Source organism: Salmo trutta, chromosome 16 (genome assembly GCF_901001165.1).
Source record: "Salmo trutta chromosome 16, fSalTru1.1, whole genome shotgun sequence".
Classification (NCBI taxonomy): Eukaryota; Metazoa; Chordata; class Actinopteri; order Salmoniformes; family Salmonidae; genus Salmo; species Salmo trutta.
In genome coordinates this window covers 15,602,601-15,614,074 of record NC_042972.1, presented here as the reverse complement: position 1 = coordinate 15,614,074, position 11,474 = coordinate 15,602,601, and positions in this window count along the sequence as shown.

Below are 11,474 nucleotides of genomic sequence, written 5' to 3'. Positions count from 1 at the left end.
TTTACTTCAACTCCATTTTTTGGGCGTATAGAACATTTCTGAGATATTTTATTTCAGCTCATGAAACATGGAACCAACACTTTACATGTTGCGTTTATATTTTTGATCAGTAAATTAAATCTAGGTGCGGTCAGTAACTTTATTAAGCATGTTACATTTTCTTATGGATGGGTGGCAGTATTGAGTAGCTTGGATGAAGAAGGTGCCCAGAGTAAACTGCCTGCTACTCAGTCCCAGAAGCTAAGATATGCATATTATTAGTAGATTTGGATAGAAAACACTCTGAAAGTTTCTAAAACTGTTTGAATGATGTCTGTGAGTATAACAGAACCCATATGGCAGGCAAACACCTGAGAAAAAATCCAACCAGGAAGTGTGGATCTGAGGTTTGTAGTTTTTCAAGTGATTGCCTATCCAGTATACAGTGTCTGTGGGGTAATTTTGCACTTCCTAAGGCTTCCACTAGATGTCAACAGTCTTTAGAACATTGTTTCATGCTTCTACTGTGAATGGGGAGAGAATAAGAGCCATTGGAATCAGATGACTGAGAAAATGACATCCCGTGAGAGTTAGCTGTGTTCCTTTTCATTTCTGAAGACAAAGGAATTGTCTGGTTGGAATATTATGGACGATTTATGATAAAAACATCCTAAAGATTGATTCTATACATCGTTTGACATGTTTCTACGAACTGTAATATAACTTTTTTGACTATTCGTCTGAACTTACTGCGCGAGCACAGTGCATTTGGATGACTCGACGGAACGCGCGAACAAAAAGGAGGTATTTGGACATAAAGGATGGACTTTATCGAACAAAACAAACATTTATTGTGGAACTGGGATCCCTGGGAGTGCATTCCGATTAAGATCATCAAAGGTAAGTGAATATTTATAATGGTATTTGTGACTTCTCTTGACTCCAAAATGGATGGTATCTCTATGGCTTGTTTTGATACTCAGATTATTGCAAAGTTTGCTTTCGCCGTAAAGCTCTTTTGAAATCTGACACAGCGGTTGCATTAAGGAGAAGTGTATATTTAATTCTGTGCATAACACTTGTATATTTTATCAAAGTTTATGATAAGTATTTCTGTAAATTGATGTGGCTCTCTGCAAAGTCACCGGCGGTTTTGGAGGCAAAACATTACTGAACATAACGCGCCAATGTAAACTGAGAGTTTTGGATATAAATATGAACTTTATCGAACAAAACATACATGTATTGTGTAACATGAAGTCCTATGAGTGCCATCTGATGAAGATCATCAAAGGTTAGTGATTAATTTTATCTCTATTTCTGCTTTTTGTGACTCCTCTCTTTGGCTGGAAAATGGCTGTATGTTTTTTGTGACTAGGTGCTGACCTAACATAATCATTTGGTGTGCTGTCGCTGTAAAGCCTTTTTGAAATCGGACACTGTGGTTGGATTAATGAGAATCTTATCTTTAAAATGGTGTATAATACTTGTATGTTTGAGAAATTCTAATTATGAGATTTTTGCTGTTTTGAATTTGGCGCTCTGCACTTTCCCTGTCTGTTGTCATATCGATCCCGTTAACGGGATTTCAGCCGTAAGAAGTTAACCTGTTGGGGATAGGGGGCAGTATTTGCACGGCCGGATAAAAAACGTACCCGATTTAATCTGGTTACTACTCCTGCCCAGTAACTAGAATATGCATATATTGTTTGATTTGGATAGAAAACACCGTAAAGTTTCTAAAACTGTTTGAATGGTGTCTGTGAGTATAACAGAACTCATTTGGCAGGCCAAAACCTGAGAAGATTCCAAACAGGAAGCGCTCTCTCTGACCATTTCATGGCCTTCTTGATCATCTCTAACCAAAACAGGGGATCTCTGGCATAACGTGACATTTTCTAATGCTCCCATAGGCTCTCAGAAGGCGCCAGAACGATGAATGGTGGCTTTGCAGGCCATGGCGGAAAAACATTAGCGCATTTGGATAGTGGTCGATCTGAGGACAATGAGACTGGAGGCGCGTGCACGAGCCGACACCATGTTTACTTTCTCTCTCTTTGAACGAAAACAACGACTCCCGGTCGGAATATTATCGTTTTTTTACGAGAGAAATAGCATAAACATTTATTTTAAACAGCGTTTGACATGCTTCGAAGTACGGTAATGGAATATTTTGAATTTTTTTGTCACGAAACGCGTCGGGCGCGTCACCCTTCTTTACCCTTCGGATAGTGTCTTGAACGCACGAACAAAACGCCGCTATTTGGATATAACTATGGATTATTTGGAACTAAACCAACATTTGTTATTGAAGTAGAAGTCCTGGGAGTGCATTCTGACAAAGAACAGCAAAGGTAATCAAACTTTTCTAATAGTAAATCGGAGTTTGGTGAGTACCACACTTGGTGGGTGTCAAAATAGCTAGCCTGTGACTGCCGGGCTATCTACTCAGAATATTGCAAAATGTGCTTTCACCGAAAAGCTATTTTAAAATCGGACATAGCGAGTGCATAAAGGAGTTCTGTATCTATAATTCTTAAAATAATTGTTATGGTTTTTGTGAACGTTTATCGTGAGTAATTTAGTAAATTCACCGGAAGTGTTCAGTGGGAATGCTAGTCACATGCTAGTCACATGCTAATGTAAAAAGCTGGTTTTGATATAAATATGAACTTGATTGAACAAAACATGCATGTATTGTATAACATAATGTCCTAGGATTGTCATCTGATGAAGATCATCAAAGGTTAGTGCTGCATTTAGCTGTGGTTTGGGTTTATGTGACATTATATGCTAGCTTGAAAAATGGGTGTCTGATTATTTCTGGCTGGGTACTCTGCTGACATAATCTAATGTTTGCTTTCGTTGTAAAGCCTTTTTGAAATCGGACAGTGTGGTTAGATTAACGAGAGTATTGTCTTTAAAATGGTGTAAAATAGTCATATGTTTGAGAAATTGAAGTAATAGCATTTCTAAGGTATTTGAATATCGCGCCACAGGATTCCACTGGCTGTTGAGTCCCACTGGCCCAGAGAGGTTAACTTCCGAAAATGCTGTTTCCTTATTATGTCACATCAGAGTTCAGCAGATCTCAGAGAGTATAGACAAGTTTCACACTGGAAATGATCAGTTGAAGGGGCATTCAAGTGGATTTTTCCCAGTAACATGCTGGTATTTGCGAATTTACTAAATGTTATGAACGCGGCACTGATCCCCTGGGGCTCTTCCTGTGTTTGATGACACCCCAGCCTCTCAGCTCTCCAACAATTGAAGGAGTGTCTAAGAGAGACTAATAAACGTTCAGCCTATCAGGTCATAGATATCCTGTGGAGGTGTGGGTTATTGTGCTGGGCTTTCATTTTGACCCTCTTTGCCGTAGCTTTTACAGTGGCGCCTGAAATATTGTCCGGTGGTCATCAAAATAAAAACTCCTCAATGTACTTTTAAGTGGCCCCTATTCCTATGTTCCAAAGATTTGGAGAGGAAACAACCGATTCAATGCAGTATCTCATTCTCAAGCTCTGTCTATGATTGTCTATTAAGTCTCCTAAGACCTTTGATTTCTCTTAAACGCAACAACAAAATACACTGCTCAAAAGAATAAAGGGAACACTTAAACAACACAATGTAACTCCAAGTCAATCACACTTCTGTGAAATCAAACTGTCCACTTAGGAAGCAACACTGATTGACAATAAATTTCACATGCTGTTGTGCAAATGGCATAGACAAGAGGTGGAAATTATAGGCAATTAGCAAGACACCCCCAATAAAGGAGTGGTTCGGCAGGTGGTGACCACAGACCACTTCTCAGTTCCTATGCACCCTGGCTGATGTTTTGGTCACTTTTGAATGAACACCCTAAAGTTTCTAAAACTGTTTGAATGGTGTCTGTGAGTATAACAGAACTCATATGGCAGGCAAAAACCTGAGAAGATTCTGTACAGGAAGTGCCCTCTCTGACCATTCCTTGGGCTTCTTGGCTCTGTTTATTGAAAACTTAGGATCTTTGCTGTAACGTGACACTTCCTACGGCTCCCATAGGCTCTCAGAACCCGGGAAAAAGCTGAATGATGTAATTCCAGCCCCTGGCTGAAAAACATTAGCGCCTTTGGTAAGTGGTCTATCAGAGGACAATCAGACTGAGGCGCGTGCACGAGGCAACCCCATGTTTTTATTTTCTCTCTCTTTGTACTAAAACACAGATTCCCGGTCTGAATATTATCGCTTTTTTAAATGGCATAAAAATTGATTTTAAACAGCGGTTGACATGCTTCAAAGTACGGTAATGGAATATTTAGAATTTTTTGTCACGAAACGCGTTGGGAGCATCACCCTTATTTACCCTTCGGATAGTGTCTTGAACACACGAACAAAACAGAGGATATTTGAACATAACTATGGATTATTTTGAACCAAACCAACATTTGTTATTGAAGTAGAAGTCCTGGGAGTGCATTCTGATGAAGAACAGCAAAGGTAATAACATTTTTCTTATAGTAAATCTGACTTTGGTGAGTGCTAAACTTGCTGGGTGTCTAAATAGCTAGCCCTGTGATGCCGGGGCTATCTACTTAGAATATTGCTAAATGTGCTTTCACCGAAAAGCTATTTTAAAATCGGACATAGCGAGTGCATAGAGGAGTTCTGTATCTATAATTCTTAAAATAATTGTTATGTTTTTTGTGAACGTTTATCGTGAGTAATTTAGTAAATTCACCGGAAGTTTGCGGGGGGTATGCAAGTTCTGAACGTCACATGCTAATGTAAAAAGCTGGTTTTTGATATAAATATGAACTTGATTGAACAAAACATGCATGTATTGTATGACATAATGTCCTAGGGGTGTCATCTGATGAAGATCATCAAAGGTTAGTGCTGCATTTAGCTGTGGTTTTGTTTTTTGTGACATTATATGCTAGCTTGAAAAATGGGTGTCTGATTATTTCTGGCTGGGTACTCTACTGACATAATCTAATGTTTTGCTTTTGTTGTAAAGCCTTTTTGAAATCGGACAGTGTGGTTAGATTAATGAGAGTCTTGTCTTTAAAATGGTGTAAAATAGTAATATGTTTGAGAAATTGAAGTAATAGCATTTCTAAGGTATTTGAATAACGCGCCACAGGATTCCACTGGCTGTTACGTAGGTGGGACGATTTCGTCCCACCTACCCTAGAGAGGCTAAAACTTTGCAACAATTGCTAAGAAACGGTTTTCACTTTGTCATTATGGGGTATTGTGTGTAGATTTACTTAATCCATTTCATTTTAGAATGAGGTTGTAACGTAACAACATGTGGAAAAAGTCAAGGGTTCTGAATACTTTCCAAATGCACTGTAGACCAATTTCATTTATATAAATATTCAAGAGAACAGGTCCCAATACTTACCCCTGTGGTACACCTTTCATAATATCCAGGAATCTTGACTTAACACCATCCGAAATCACACATTGTGTCCTGTCTGACAGATAAGGAAAGGGAAAGGGGGGATACCTAGTCAGTTGTGCAACTGAATGCCTTCAACTGAAATGTGTCTTCCGCATTTAACCTAACCCCTCTGAATTGTCAAACCACTTGCAAGAAGCCTGATCCAGGCCTATTTCAGTCAATGAGAGTGTGATGGTCAACATTGAGAGTGTGATGATCAACAGTGTCAAAGAAATTGGAAAGGTCTATAAATAAGGCAGCACAATGATTTTTATGATCTAAGCAATTTAACACATCATCTAAAACATTTACATTACATTACATTTACGTCATTTAGCAGACGCTCTTATCCAGAGCGACTTACAAATTGGTGCATTCACCTTATGATATTAACCAGCATCGCTACCACAGTATTCTGCAGCGATACGCCATCCCATCTGGTTTGCGCTTAGTGGGACTATCATTTGTTTTTCAACAGGACAATGACCCTACACACCTCCAGGCTGTGTAAGGGCTATTTTACCAAGGAGAGTGATGGAGTGCTGCATCAGATGACCTGGCATCCACAATCCCCCGACCTCAACCAAATTGAGATGGTTTGGGATGAGTCGGACCGCAGAGTGAAGGAAAACAAGCCAACAAGTGCTCAGCATATGTGGGAACTCCTTCAAGACTGTTGGAAAAACATTCCAGATGAAGCTGGTTGAGAGAATGCCAAGAGTGTGCAAAGCTGTCAAGGCAAAGGGTGGCTATTTGAAGAATCTCAAATATAAAATATATTTGGTTACTATATGATTCCACGTGCTATTTCATAGGTTTGGTGTCTTCACTATTATTCTACAATGTAGAAAATAGTAAACAATCCCCTCGAAGCCGTTGTTCTGAGGATATATTGGCAATATTGGCATATTGGCACGGTGTTGTTAGGCCCGAGAATAAGTCGAGGGCTGACAAACCATGCCAATATTTCCTGCAAACTCCGGCTTCTCGGGCATTATCACTTAAACAAAATCAACTCCTGCGCAACTATGGGGCAAAACAGATGCGGTTGGCTTAAATTGTTGACAATGTAAACTACATTGTCTCCAATGTTTATTGAAAACAAATATAGTTGCACAATGAGCATTTGTTAACTGTTGTTGGTTAGCTAGGTAGCGAATTTGAGCCATATTAGCATTAAAACAAGCGTAGCAGCTGAAACGGCGTTATGTCCAGGTCTAAAACCGGATTTGTGCACATTAAGAATAGAGTGAGAAGTTAAAACGTTATTAGCTGACAGTTGGCCAGGGATTCTATTACTTTGGAAAGACAAGATCATTTGGGGATTTGATGGTAGTTATCTAAGTCAGAAGGATCTCCTCCTTTATATAGGGGGAGGACATATTCCTCATTCCAGATCTTAGGGATAACACCAGAAACAATTGTCAAATTAAAGAAATTGGTCAGCGGTTCTGCAATAAGTGGGGCAGAGAGCTGCAGTAAGATTTTTTAACATCAATCTTTAGCAAAGCACTTAGTACATCATAGACATCAAAGAGTTTCAATGAAAATAACGTCTGAGTCTATTAGATGTGGTGGAAAAAGTACCCAAATGTCATACTTGAGTAAATGTAAAGATACCTTAATAGAAAATGACTCAAGTAAAAGCAAAAGTTAACCAGTAAAATACTACTTGAGTAGTACTGCTTGAGTAGAATCAATTCCCATTAGTGTCAAATCGGCATTATTACCAAGGCCCACATTTAGGACTAGATATTCAAATTGATTAGGGACAGAGGTGCTAATGGAAACAGAAACATTTATGTTGCTCTTTATGTATATGGTAACATTCCCTCCTCTGCCAACTCTATCAGATCTAAAAACATTATAACCAGTCAGAGACACACCAGAGTCTGGTATAGACTTATTTAACAAAGAATCAGTTATAAACAGAATGTCTGCGTTGGTTTGAGAAGCCTGAGTAACAATAATATCTATTTTCGAAATCAAACTTCTAGCATTTATATCAATCAATCAAATGTATTTATAAAGCCCTTTTTACATCAGCTGATGTCACAAAGTGCTATACAGAAACCCATCCTAAAACCCCAAACAGCAAGCAATGCAGATGTAGAAGCACGGTGGCTAGGAAAAACTCCCTAGAAAGGCAGGAACCTAGGAAGAAACCTAGAGAGGAACCAGGCTCTGAGGGGTGGCCAGTCCTCTTCTGGCTGTGCTGGTGCTGGGCAAAAGGCTCCCTGTGTCATTCGAGATCTCATCTTCCACCTCAGATAGTAGGGTCGACCAGCTCCGTTATTGCAATTCTTGTTAATTAAGATTGATTGTTTGAAGAAATAACAAAGACTCTCCTGATTGATTGGAATTTTCATGACACCAACGATTGTAACGCGATTCTGATCGAACCAAATATTAATACATTGAGCCCCTGGCCTGAGAGGATGGAAGTTCAACATGTAGATAGATGTAGTATGTTAATGTTCACTAGCTGGCCTGGTGCAGCGTTGCCCATGAAAGGAAGTTCAGCTAGCAAACAAGCATTTTAGACAGGAATCCTAGGACAACAAAAACTAAATGCATGTACTGTATGATAGAGTCATAGACCGTTTAGGCAACATGAAAGAGGATAATGGCATTAGCATTTCTCTACAAGTAGGGTGAGCCAACATGTTTGTTCTACTTACACAAACCACACACACACACACACACACACACACACACACACACACACACACACACACACACAGAAATCAGTACCATGGACAGCCAAATCATATTTCGCTTAAGTTAAATAGACTAAATGGTTTTTGGGAACTTTTAGTTGTCACTGTATTATACGAAGCGTAGGTGATTAGATGATGTTGAAATAGTGCTGGAATAGTGGAGGCAGCTCCTGTTTTCTTTGCAACTTACTGTAACTCTCCATGGTTCTAAGTCAATAGTTTAGTCATCCAAAAATGTTGGAAACATTACCTTGCTTGACCATGCTATAGGTCATGTAACTGTTTGTTACTGTCACACCAGCCTTCACTTTGGCTCCCCCTCCTGTCCAGCTCAGGTGTACGGCGTCATTTTGCACTTTGGGTTTCGTCCCACTTTTATATACAGTATATATAGTGCTTTAATAAACTCAGTAGTTCTAAACCTGCGACTGCCTCCTGCCTACTCCTCTCTACACTTGTGACAGTTACATGCTATGTTGCTTTCCGGTTTTGTAATGAAACAAATGTGTAGCTGAATTTCTTCTGCTACAGTGTCTTATTGTCTCAGCCTTAGGGCCATATCACGGTGGCAAGGCATATGAACTAACAGGTTATAGAGCAATTTTCTATCATTGCCTGTGATTTTATCTGACAGACTAAGTGCTTTAAAATCAGAGCTGTAGAATGTTTCTGGGACTTAACATACTGTATGTGTTACTAGCCACCAATGAACACGAAACTGTCTTACCAGGAAGACTATGAATAACAAGGTGTGTTAATGGCTGTTGATAAGTTTTACGTGCACGTCTTGTAAAAAGGTCTCAAAACTAAAGTGACATCTCACTTTTTATTCTCAGCTGTCTTTTAATGCAGTTGAAGTCGGACGTTTACATACACTTAGGTTGGAGTCATTAAAACTTGTTTTTCAACCACTCCACAAATTTCTAGTTAACAAACTATAGTTTTGGTAAGTCGGTTAGGACATCTATTTTGTGCATGACACAAGTAATTTTTCCAACAATTGTTTACAGACAGATTATTTCACTTACAATTCACTGTATCACAATTCCAGTGGGTCAGAAGTTTACATACACTAAGTTGACTGTGCCTTTAAACAGCGTTGAAAATTTCAAAAATTATGTCATGGCTTTAGACGCTTCTGATAGGCTAATTGACATCATTTGAGTGAATTGGAGGTGTACCTGTGGATGTATTTCAAGGCCTACCTTCAAACGCAGTGCCTCTTTGCTTGACATCATGGGAAAATCAAAAGAAAATCAGCCAAGACCTCATAAAAAAAATTGTAGACCTCCACAAGTCTGGTTCATCCTTGTGAGCAATTTCCAAACGCCTGAAGGTACCATGTTCATCTGTACAAACAATAGTAGACAAGTATAAACACCATGGGACCACGCAGCCGTCATACCGCTCAGGAAGGAGACGCGTTCTGTCTCCTAGAGATGAACGTACTTTCGGACGAGAAGTGCAAATCAATCCCAGAACAACAGCAAAGGACCTTGTGAAGATGCTGGAGGAAACAGGTACAAAAGTATCTATATCCACAGTAACACGAGTCCTATATACCGACATAACCTGAAAGTCCGCTCAGCAAGGAAGAAGCCACTGCTCCAAAACTGGCATAAAAAGCCAGACTACGGTTTGCAACTGCACATGGGGACAAAGATTGTACTTTTTGGAGAAATGTAACAAAAATGGAACTGTTTGGCCATAATGACCATTGTTATGTTTGGAGGAAAAAGGGGGAGGCTTGCAAACCAAAGAATACCATCCCAACTGTGAAGTACGGGGGTGGCAGCATGTTGTGGGGGTGCTTTGCTGCAGGAGGGACTGGTGCACTTCACAAAATAGATGGCATCATGAGGTAGGACATATGTGGATATGTTGAAGCAACATCTCAGAACATCAGTCAGGAAGTTAAAGCTTGGTCACAAATGGGTCTTCCAAATAGACAATGACCCCAAGCATACTTCCAAAGTAGTGGCAAAATGGCTTAAGGACAACAAATCAAGGTATTGGAATGGCCATCACAAAGCCCTGACCTCAAATCCTATAGAACATTAGTGGGCAGAACTGAAAAAGCGTGTGTGAGCAAGGAGGCCTACAAACCTGTCTCCGTTACACCAGCTCTGTCAGGAGGAATGGGCCAATATTCACCCAACTTATTGTGGGAAGTTTGTGCAAGGCTACCCGAAACGTTTGACCCAAGTTAAACAATTTACAGGCAATGCTACCAAATACTAATTGAGTGTATGTAAACTTCTCACCCACTGGGAATGTGATGAAAGAAATAAAAGCAGAAAAAAATAATTCTCTCTACTATTATTCTGACATTTCACATTCTTAAAGTGGTGATCCTAACTGACCTAAGACAGGGAATTTTTACTAGGATTAAATGTCAGAATTGTGAAAAACTGAGTTTAAATGTATTTGGCTAAGGTGTTTATAAACTTCTGACTTCAACTGTATCTGTTTACTCTTTCCTTTGTGATAGTGTTTGTACTATTTGTAACACCTCATTTGAAATAAAGACACTGAATATTTACTGAACTAGACTATTGAGGAACTATATTCTATTGTAGAAAAGGAAGTTGGAAGTTGAAGTCAGATGTATTGATAGTAAAGAGAGGGTGTGCTGAGAACGGAGATGTCCACTACTTACTAGTTAAAATTTTTGAAGCAGTTTTTTTTAAAGAAATGTGTCCAGACTCAATTTGTGTGAAAACATTTATTGAAATATTTATATTTTTAAGATGTCTTTCCAAGAGATATGTAAGTGTTTCCAAATACATACAACTTAAGAAAATCATTCTAAATGAAAAGGAAAACTTATGCACTGGTATGTTAAACTGGAAATTAAAGTGACAGAGGCATCATTTGCTGAATTAGCTATTTTGGTTATAGTTCAGTTACAGTTAGGCCATTTTCTCACATATCCAAATATCTCACATGCCAGCTGTTGTCTGCGGTAGAAGATCGGACCATCGCGCAGCACAATCCTCCTCTATTCCGTTCTGATTATTAGGCTGTCCCCTGCCCCAGTACCCAGTGGTCACTGCTGTGCCGTCCACCCACTTCTAGATCCCCTCTTCAGCTCTGTCAGTCAGATGAATCCAGAACGTCTCCTTGCTCAATCCATGGATAAATACATATTTCTCTCTGCTGTTTATGACCACCAGATCTGCTCCTCTCCTCAGACAGTCCTCTCTGCTCCCCTCCCAGGTTTTCATCTCAGTAGAGATGAAGTAAAAACTGGACTTGTAATACCTCCATCCCTGTTGTGTGTGTTGTTCTACCACAGAGACCTTTGCTTGAAGATCGTCTCTTTCAATCTGGTCCCTCTCTTTAGT